The sequence below is a fragment of the Melozone crissalis genome, unplaced genomic scaffold, assembly GCF_028551555.1.
Source record: "Melozone crissalis strain CALT ecotype California unplaced genomic scaffold, PUWL_Pcris_2 ptg000042l_1, whole genome shotgun sequence".
NCBI classification, from domain to species: Eukaryota; Metazoa; Chordata; class Aves; order Passeriformes; family Passerellidae; genus Melozone; species Melozone crissalis.
This window is the reverse complement of record NW_026535820.1, coordinates 8742698-8753678: the sequence shown is the minus strand read 5'-3', so window position 1 is coordinate 8753678 and position 10981 is coordinate 8742698.

Genomic DNA, 10981 nt, shown 5'->3' with positions numbered 1-10981 from the left:
AGATGTGTTTTCATGGCATTAATTTGGTGCAAGTTGACAGAAGGGCAAACCTGGAAAATGGGTGGTAGAGTCAGAGGTAAGTGGGTGGCAGGAACTGGAGAGAGAGTTATGAGCCTCATTAATGTTGCACTGTGCAGCCTTTGGAAGGAAAAACATCAAGGATCAGAAATGGAGTTTGGCTGGAGGCTTTTTCTGACAGCTGTTACGAATCCTTGTCTAGGATTGAATAAGCATGAAGGACTGTGTTGTGTCTTTCAACACTGATACCTGCAACTGCTAATTAACCCAATTTCCAGAGTTTCACAACCATAACTGGTGAAGATAGTTACCTACCTTGTCATTACCACTTCTTTCTCCAAGTGATACTTAGAAATAGGAAAGAGGTTTTAGATCGAAACTTGCCTGAGATCCATGAGTGCACTGAAATTAATGTAGATATTTCTGGTACATGCTAATAAGAATTGATCCTTGAATGAGCATTGGTGATGTTTTTTCTCTGTGTGCTATTAAGTGATGACTGTGGAGTGAAAGATGCCCACAAAGTTATTCTATGTCACCAAGAAAACCTACAGGGAAGACTAAAAAATGCCAAAACTAGTGAAAATGTTTTCAGCAAAAAAAGAAAATAACCATGGAGAAAATTTAACGTTGTGTTAGAAGGAGAAAAGGAATCTTGGTTATAGATTAAAGTCCAAACCAGAGTTTTAAGTATTTGCAGAGGGGTTGTTGGTCCTTTAGAGACCCATGCACATAATCAGCTCAAGGACAATTACAGAAAGGAGTCATGCAATCACTGGTGTTCATTATAATTGCAAATACTGGGAAAATATCTAATTCTTTTGCTTATGCTGATGAGTTAGTAATAGGTTAGAGGAAAAAAGTGATACTGTAGGCTAAGACAGGCTGTGTAGTGGAAGCTATTAGAAGATACATTTGAAATGCATTTTATTTTTATCTCTACTTAATAGAAATCAGCAATGGAGACACTTTTTTCCTTCTCATTTATTAGATGAGGTTTGTTCAAGGCTCTACTTTTGGTATATAATCATCCGTACAAAAACTATCATTATGTTTATATTTCACTAATTTCTTACGACCATTTTTAAATATAGTTATTGCTATAGAGTTTAAAAATCAGCTACAATCATATGTTGCAAGACTAGGTGGTATGTACAACATAGTGGTAGCTTACATTTCTTACAAGGACTTTATTAGGGCAGGAGTAAGTTGAATAAATATAATTAATTCCAGACTACTATTGACTTGCCACCTACTACCCAAGATAATATTCAGAAGAAAAATGGCAGAAATTAATATCTAAAAGCCCAGCAAATCCCTGCTGTATCTAGGTATGAAAATGACATCTTTAACAGTGTGTCTGATTTCATCTGCAATAATGAAATCAGGCACACTGACTCACCATCATTCAAACCCCATCTGAAATACTCCAATACCTGACCATCCAGATGCCGGAATAAACATAAAAATGGCAAGAGTATATGGTGAAAATCCAAATCTGATGAATCTTATTCTTCAAATCTCAAATTCATAGCACATCCAAAAGCTATAAAACAATCAAATCCTAGGAAAAAACCTTATGAGGACAAAGGAGCTTCCCTTACAGTGTTTACCTTATCAGTTAAAAAGCCAGATTTAATCAAATGAAGACATTCCTCTAACAAAATAGGTTAATTCTCTAAAGATGCCATGAGGTTTTATGAGCTAACTTACACAACACTACACAGAAACTAGACTAGGTGTCTAAAATCTGCATCCAATCTGGCCTTAAATGCTTCCAGTGATGGAGAATCAATTTTTAACACATGTCCTGGTTCCCTCTCCAGTGTATGCCAAATAGACCAGGACTGGAATTTATAAAAACCTCACAACAGCAAACCAATAAAAATAAGTGCATCGTTGTATTAAAAATCTGCTGGCAAAAGTCCTGGGCATGTATAAGGACTAAGAAGACAATTGGGCTGTAAAGATGGAACCTTGAGGCTGTAGGAATCACCTACAGAGATTATGAACAGGAGGAGACCTGGGAAATGAGGTCTGAGTTAATAATATCAATGCTGGAAAAAAGCTCAGATTTCATATGGTGCTTAAATACACAGTTTAAATGCAGATTCCCCTTTGATGACATAGGAACCTTTTCTCTGAGTCTTACTTCAGGCAACCTTCCCCTGAAATGATAATCTAGTGTTATAAGCAATAATTCTTTGTCAACTTTTCTCCTGAAGAACTGAATAACTTACTGCTTTTCCCTTGCTAACAGTGAGCAAGGGAGGACTTGCTAATAGGACTTACCACGCATTTTATCTAATTGTTAAACATAATTAAGCTAAACATAATTAAATTAAAGTCAGAACTAATTAAGCTAAATATAATTAAAGTCAGAACATGTGTTTCCAAACACTAATTATATTAAACTTTGCTGATTTTTGTTCAGACTTAAAAAGAGGTACTGAGGTACTTTGGGTTTTTTGATTCTCCAGGTTTTCTACAAAAAGATAGTATTCTCTGCATGCATAGTCTCTCACAACATACCTTTTGATAGCTGGGTTATCAAATCCTCCTCAACATGAGAATAAAAGTAACTGCTTGCTTGGTTGAATCAGCATTGCCAGGAGGCAGAATGCATTCCACTATATTAGCCAGAGAAGGAAAATGGAAAAAACTGCCATGAATTTATCAATGGAGTGAGCTTAAGGTTTTAACAAAACAGGGAAACAGAAAAAAACCCCATTGTCATAGCTGAAAATGATATAGAAAACCTTTAAAACCCCCATCTAGTTCTAATATAATTTGCTCTGGGTTTATATTTCTATAATTTATTGATTTGAACCACCATATAGTCTATATCCCTGGGGATAAGATTAGAAAGCCAGATACAGGATAAAACATCATAAGTCTGCAATGTCTTCAAAGACTATAGCAAGAACAAGAACTGATTCCACTGAAGGCATCAACTGTACTTCTCAAAGCCAGGCTATACTCATTGATGACCTATAGTTTTAACATTTTAATTTGAGCATTAAGATTGGTAAATTTAGCCTGTAAGCAATCCTGGAATGTAGCAACCAAACATAAAAACATATTCTGCTAAATATTAATTATGGCATTATATTATACAGAATAAACTCAGAGAATAAAAAATAGAGGGGAAAAAAAAAGTTTTGAATTACTAAATGAAGCTCAGTAAAGGAAGTAAAAAATAAAAATACAGGACCTGGATTTGTCAAACCTTTCTACCAGCCTGCAGCCTTCAGCTCACAGCAGTGGCTACAGCATCTTCTGCCCTTCTACTCTTTCTGTAACTCAGTATGAGTTACTCAATATGAGACAAAACTGAAGACTCTCATTTTTAGCTAAGAGCCAATCCAAGCAATACCGAAAGAATTTTATTTCTAAGTTTCTACCCAGTCCATAAGCTAAAATCTGACAGGATGACTCCATTTCATATCCTGCCCACTTTTCGCCACTCAGCAAACTCCAGGTACTCTTCTGTACAGAACAAAACACACATTGTCCAACATGAATACTCAATGGCATGCGATTATCCCTACCATTCCCTCATGCACAAACACACACACACACTCATACAGATTTGTCCATGTCTGTAGGGTTTGCCAGAGAACCTAAAATTCTCCTGAGTTTACCTAAGGGACATGCTTTCATAGACCCGAGTTGTCATCTTTTACAGGGCTTGGTCAATCACATGTGACAGAAGGAGGATCACAGTTTTCCCACTGTGATCTGGGTGTGACACCTCTCATGAGGACTCTGTTGTAGAGGACAACAAATAATATAGGTTTAAGGATTTTCATGTGGTGTTTGTGAGGGTGCAGAGTATTCACTGAAAATTAGTTGGACCTGCTCTCATTGGTCATTACATGACTTTGGAAAACTGCAGATTTCTGCTGAGTCCATTACCAATCTAATTTTTCACTTAACATTTGCTGATTTCAATAATGATGTAGCAGCAGCTCAGGTTTTAAAGAAACACAGAAGAAGACAAGGAAGAGCTAGAAATAATCAAAGCCAACCTTTGTTTCAGAGAGGTTGGCAATGCCTCTTTTGGCATGGCAAACACCTTCCTTGTGTTCTGGCACAGAAGCTGGCATCAGACCTCAGGACATTTCTCTCTTCTCCCAACCAAAGGGAGATTGGACCTACACGGAGCTGGTTGGTGTTGAGAGGAGTGTTGCACCCTGGCAGTGCCTGGTAGTCAGAATAAGCAGAGAAAATAATACAGTCCCTCTGGATTTAATAAGACTTTTCATGATGAACTTTCTTTTTTCCTTTTATTTTAACAGAGAAGTACCGGTGGGTAAGGTGGGGGAAATGAAATATGATGGGGAAAGGTTTGCTGAATGAAGGAGCTGGGGTTTGGAGTCAAAGATGAGTAGAATTCCTCTTTATAATCTTTTCCATTCTGCTGTTCAGAGGCTAAAACTGAGAATATCTGTTGCTAACCACTTGATAGAGAGCTATTTGCTCCTCACTACTCTGTTTTTCACACTCTTCTTCCAGAATTCAAATTGATCTCTGGACTCATCCCACTTTCCTCTGACTCTTATCACCTCACTTTTTCTGGACTCCTTTTTCACTGTGGCATTCCCTTTTCTCGGTCCGAGCCACTTATGTCCCTCAGCTCCAGCCTCCAGCCCACCAGGTCAGCCTTCTCTCTATCCTCCATGGATTCCTCCAACAGCTTTAAATGTTTTCTGCTCAAAACAGCCCCAAGCTATCCCACGTCTGTTCACAACACCCTTAATGCAGTAACATCTCCTTCCTGTGCCTCTAAACCAAGACTTGACATTCCTGCCTAGCACACTTGTCTTCTAATGAAGGGAGCAATTTTAAAAATGGTTACAGTTTTAAGCAGCAGCCTTCTTTGTATTCTATTAAAATGCCTAACAGAGGATGAGTGAGAGAAAGCATGTTTATGAGCTTCAAAGAGAGTCAAAGGGGACTCGCTATTATTCAGTGCAAGCTGGACTAGTACATCACTTTTCACAGAAAAAGATAAACAAGTAACAGGGTATTGAGCAAATATAGATTCATTGCCCAGAACGGGTCTGAGTAATTCCATTCAAGCACGCTATTCAACAGAAGTGGCCTGATTCAACAAATTAGAAAAATTTGCAGCTTACGACATATATTTCAAATCAGTCTATTAAAAAATCCAAACCTGAAAAGATAAAACTTGTAGAAAGTTTCAATTAATAAGCAGGTTGTGGCTGAAGAAGTTAAAAACTGGGGAGTTACATTTAAAGTCTCTTAACCACCTAGTAATCGAGGTAAATTTCTTATCACTGACTTTATTAGGTGGTCTCAGTTGAGAAAATCTCATCAAAACTGATGTAAGGGCTGGTCTTAACAAGGAGTATGTTGCTGCTTTGCTTTAGATCCATCCATGTTCTTAGTAGAATTGTAAGTTCCCAGATTATTTCCAGTACAGGATCCTGAGGCTATTGCAGGGATGTGCTTTATGAGTTTCTGATGCTGACACACAAGACTCCTCCACTGCATGTCCTTAACTCGTGCTGCTGTTCTGGTGCCAGTGGCTGCAGCAGTGAAGACTTGCACATACCTTTGGTAACAACTCAATCAAATTGTTTTGTGGCCCCTGCCACTACTGAGGAGGGAGAATAAGTGCAGTTCCTTATTGTTGATGATGGTTTTCAAGCCTGCTTCAGTGAAAAATGCAGTTAGCTTTAAAATTGCCATGAGGAATAGTGTAGTCGATTTTCAGTGAAAATTACTGTTGAGGCAACTTAAAAAAGTGACAAAAAATTGTCTTTCCTGCTTGAATTTGACTATATTTCTATTACACGTGAGGTCAGCAGGATGTGATTTCTGAATTATTCATCAGGATCTTTCTGGTACCAGGAGGTACACAGCTGTAGACTGAGCAATTTCTATATTCACTATATCACAAAAATGGTTTGGCAGGAGAGGCTACTGGTTGCTAAATAGCTATTCACAGCAACAAAACCAGGACTTAAATATATCCAGTATTGGTTGGTTTTGTTGGTTTTTGGTGGGATTTTTTTTGGTTGTTTTTTTTTTTTTTCCCTAACAGTTGGTAATAATAGACAAAAAGAGACAGGGGAAAAAGAAATGGGCAATAATGCTATTATGAAAATTGATAGATGTAGAGCATTCCTCTGGCCACTGCTATGGTAACTTACAAGAGCTTATTGTTTTTAAACACTGGGTATAAGGGCTTCAAAGAAAACACCTTTCTCTTTTTTTTTTTTTTTTTTTCCCCCAGCTGCTCTAATTGCCCTTTTCTTTGTATTAGCAAATATAAAAATCCAAAGGTATTTCATGACTGTAGTAATGCCCCATCCCTGGAGGAGTTCAAGGTCAGGCTGGGTAGGCTTTGAGCAACCTGGTCTAGTGGGAAGCGTCTTTGCCCATGGCAGCTGGGTTGAAATGAGATGATTTAAGGTCCCTATCAACCCAAACCATTCCATGTTTGTGTGATTCTATAGATTCATAAAATCAGTTTTGAGAAATAAAAATACTTGAGAGCTGCTTTTTCTTATTGCATATCTGCTATCTGGCACTGAGAAAATGTGGTTATTGGAGTCACGTACTGCAACTTTTGTGTAGTTTTCTTGGTTTTCTGCAAAAAAAATCAAGAATAAAAAAGATCACTAATTAAAAATAAGCAGCTACTCTGTTTATTTGTGTTTCTTAAATCACAGGCTAACAGACTTTGAACTTCCTTGAGAAAAAAACCTAACCTTTGAATCAGCTATTCTCTGCTTTCAACACTTTTAACATACTTTACCTTCCTGGTACAAATCACGCAGATGTAATAGTGTAAGGACACAAAACCTTCCATCAGAAAAGAAGAAAACAATTTTTAAAAGGATAAAATGACCAGTTTTTCTTAATGAGCCATCTCCTTGAACCTTCACAAATTAAGAGTCAGATGTTCCAGATGGGCCCCTAATAATTCTCACTTGTAATGAAGAAATGCAAGTACTAAAAAATTGGTTATAGTAATTTGAGCCAATCAAAAATTTTTTTCTGGTAAAAGACTTTTTCAGATTTGGCATGTTCCTCAGGTAAGTCGGTATCAATGGCACTTTCTGCAGACAATTCTCCCTGCAGATGTTCCTGGTCAGTGTTTCCCCTATGACTTACACTACTTCCCATGTGCTGATTAACATGTCAACTGAAGGACAAAGTTTCAGAATATTCTGGAAGTTTAGTCTCATAAGCACCAAACCTACCCTCCATTCTCCAGAGATTTGTTTTGTTACATATTATTATACAGATCTTTCTTTCCACAAGAAGAAAAAAACAATGGGAGGGGGGCTTCATACTTGCACTGCTGCAAGGAGAGCAGACAGCAGGATTATGGTGTAGGTTAGTTGGATTTTTTGGCAGAACAAGGCTCTATGCAATCCAAAGCATCAGAGTAATCCCTGCTTTGAGCAGGGGATGGGACTTCAAACCTATATCAGCCCATTATCTGTGGTGTTATTTTCACTTGGTGCTTTTCTAAATGTCCTGGTTTGGGGATCTGTGGCGTGTATCCTCACCATTGTTAACCAAAAGTAATTAGAGGACAAAGTTAGAACACCTTGCTCTTTCTTTTGTCTTCTTATTTGTCAATATTTATTCAAGCTTTCTACTTACCCACCCACAACTGCACTTCCTATTTCATATGCTTTTTTCTCCTTTTCAGGCTGCAAAATCATATGTATGGGAAACAGACGTGTTAATGTTAATTTAAGGCTGCTGTGAGAGGCATTTAAGAACTTTCTGGAGACATAGCCAGGTGATTTAAGCACTGGTTTGAGTGATGTGCTGGTGTATGTGGCAGTAATTCAAACTCGGAACTGGAAAACATGAAGATCCATGATCTTTGATGAAGATCTTTGCCATGTTCCACAGTTTTACTGCAGTCTTAAAAGAGAATGCCATCACTTGCATCTTAGATGTAATTATGATGTTTTCTTTTGGTCTGATAGGAAGGAAGAGGTGTCAGCATTTGCAAGTGAAATGATTCACTAAACATTAGAATGTCATTTATCTTTTCTTTGCCAGTGATGTAGTATTTGGTGAAATAATGCTGGGCTGTCAATCTCCTGTCAGTCTACAGAGTTCAGAGTAATCAGTCTGTTGGATATTAGACAAATTAAATTTTTCAAGTTTCTGAATTTTTTCCTTGCCATTCTCAGTGTTGTTCATAGTGAAACAAAAGTAACGATAGTCAAATGTGGAGTTGGTGCTGCACTGGCAGCTATAGGAATTTCAGGCAATTGTGCAGATACATCCACCTATTGTTTTTAATTTCAGAAGAGACTGAGAGGTCCCATAACAGGAACACTTGATCTCTGGCAGGATGATTTCTAGTCTGTAGTAGGATGATTTTTACCAGCAAATTTGTTTCCCCTGCAATTTAGAATTACCATCCCTTACGTCTGTTCTTTTTGCAAATGCATCAACAGTTTATGATGTTATGGACATAGCAAACCTACAGAAATCCAGCACAGACTAGATCTTAAGTGCCATAACATGGTTTTAAAACTACATGCTTGCTGAAGCATTCTAAACAGAGAATCTTAATTATCAAAACTCTCTGCTGTGCTGGAAAATATCTTTGGACGCATATACACTGACTTCTATTTTGATCACTAAACAATCGGGACTTTATTGAGAAATGACAGCATTATCTTGGCACTTTTCAGGCAGTCAAAAGTATAAAAAATAGAAAAATCTTCTTTATCTGACTGCAAGCTGGGAAAATGTTTAAATACAAACCCACAGAGACAGATCCGCAAATATTTTTCTTCATACATGCCTAAATGAGGAACTACATAAAAGTGGAGAGATTGTACCTTTAAAATCAGAGACTAGTTACAGAAAAGAAAACCTATAATGTGGCAATTAGTGTAGCATATTGATGTTCACCATTGATAGCAAAATGTTTGGATGGAATATTATCAGATGTGTTTATAAATTGTGTTATTAACCTTACCTGATTTCTTATAAATTTACTACCATACCAACTATATGTTACAGAAGTTTCCCTGCAGTTGGGTTCTAAAGCAAGTTTTAGTGATGCCACTCATGTGCTGTCACCAATAGAGATACTCAGGCTGAAAAGGGGACCTTGTTTACTGTTCTTGTTGAAACCATGGAAGTTGCCATGATGTGACAACGCTGCCACTTTGATCTCTCCTTGCTTGTCTGCAGGGGCCTCATTCCACATCACGCATTTATGTTGGTTTACTCCTGGACATCCTGCTGGAGCAAGCCAAGTAACTGTGTTTAAGAAGCTGGAGCAGAGCTCATCACAGGATGTGCTCCAGGCAGACGCTGTGTACAGCCTGAACCACCTTCATCTCTGGCACACCTCACACTCTGGGACAGTGTGATAGTGTCATGTGTTGATGTGTGCGCAATATCCTTCCTCAGTGCCATGTTGTGACTGCCAAACCAGCAGGCTTTGAGATAATCCTCCCATTATCTGTGGTGTTTTGAAAAAATAAAAAGACAAACTACATTAAAAAAAATTCTTCAGTTTGTATGGTGTGCAGTGTACATAAAATCTGTCTTGAAGCCAGCTATCATTGTTCAAAATTCCAGGGTTTATACTCATTCTTTAAATAGGGCCCTAAGCAAACCCTGTTTAAGTACTATGCAGTGAGACTGGCCAAATAAAGGTGAAATTAGACTGTATACTGTGTATTTGTTAGCTGGACTCTTTTAAATTCCTAAACCTGTGGGTTAAGGTGACATTAATCCAAAATTAAATACACAAACACAGACACACAATCACATTAGCCACTATGACCTTATTTTGCCACAGAAGTTACTTGCACAGGATGCAAACAATGAGTCTACTGATTACTTTTTTATTTATTAATCATGAGCAACTGCTGTTTACATGCCACTTACTGATCTCTGTATTTAGCCTTTTGAGCACTCACTATGCCTTTAGTAAGATGTCTGAAACAAAATTATTCTGAAGTGCAGGGAAACAGAAGGCAGACAAAAAGACCAACCACTGAGTTATGATTTTGCTCATAATTTGTAAATGTCTTCATTATGATAATTTCTTAAAGAACTTACAAGAAAAAGTATGGCTGATGGCATATTAGCTACTTGAGTCTCTATCACTAATAATGCAGTAGTAATTAGTTTACTTGCTTCTTAAGTAAGATGTAGCTTGCTTTATGACCAAATATCTTATATAAGTAGGTTGAGTGTAGATGGTCTTTAAATGTATTTTGTTGCATTGTTGACTAAGATGTTCATGTTGCAGGACCAGATTATTTTGGAGGCTAGGGATCTGATAACTGAGGTCTTTGGTTCCTGGCAAGGAGGGAAAAACAGTCTTGACAACTCAGGTTTTCTTTTGAGTACTGACATGTTCTTATTCCTCACTGATCAGTAGATATTTTAAAAGAAAGCTATGCAGAATTTTAGTGAAGAAATATATGGACATTTACTGAATTCAATGTTGGTGACATCAATCTCAATACTGCTTTTTCATCATTCCTACTTATGATAACTCTGTAGCTCTGTGAAGGAAGGTAAGGGACCAGTGGAACTTAAATTTTTTCTTAGTGTAGGAAGTAAAATATGAGCAATTGGCACAAAATGAGCCCCTGTTTTTCTTCTCACCAAAGAGAAAATTTTGTGGCTACTATTCATAATCTATCCATTTCTGAGTTTATATCACATTGTAAATTCATCCTGAATCGTGAATGATGGATTGTTTAAAACCAAACAAATAGCACAAAATCAGAAGTAAATCATAATCTACATTTAATTATGAAAAGCTGTTCCTTGCAACATGAAGCTCCATCTCCAAGGTACTTCATTATTTCTGAGAGCTGAGCTGAAGCTGGAGCAGCACAGCTGAGTTAGAGCTCTGTTAAGTTTATGCAGAAACCATCAGTAATACAGAAGTCCGAGTATTAGAGTAACAGCCAGTAAATTT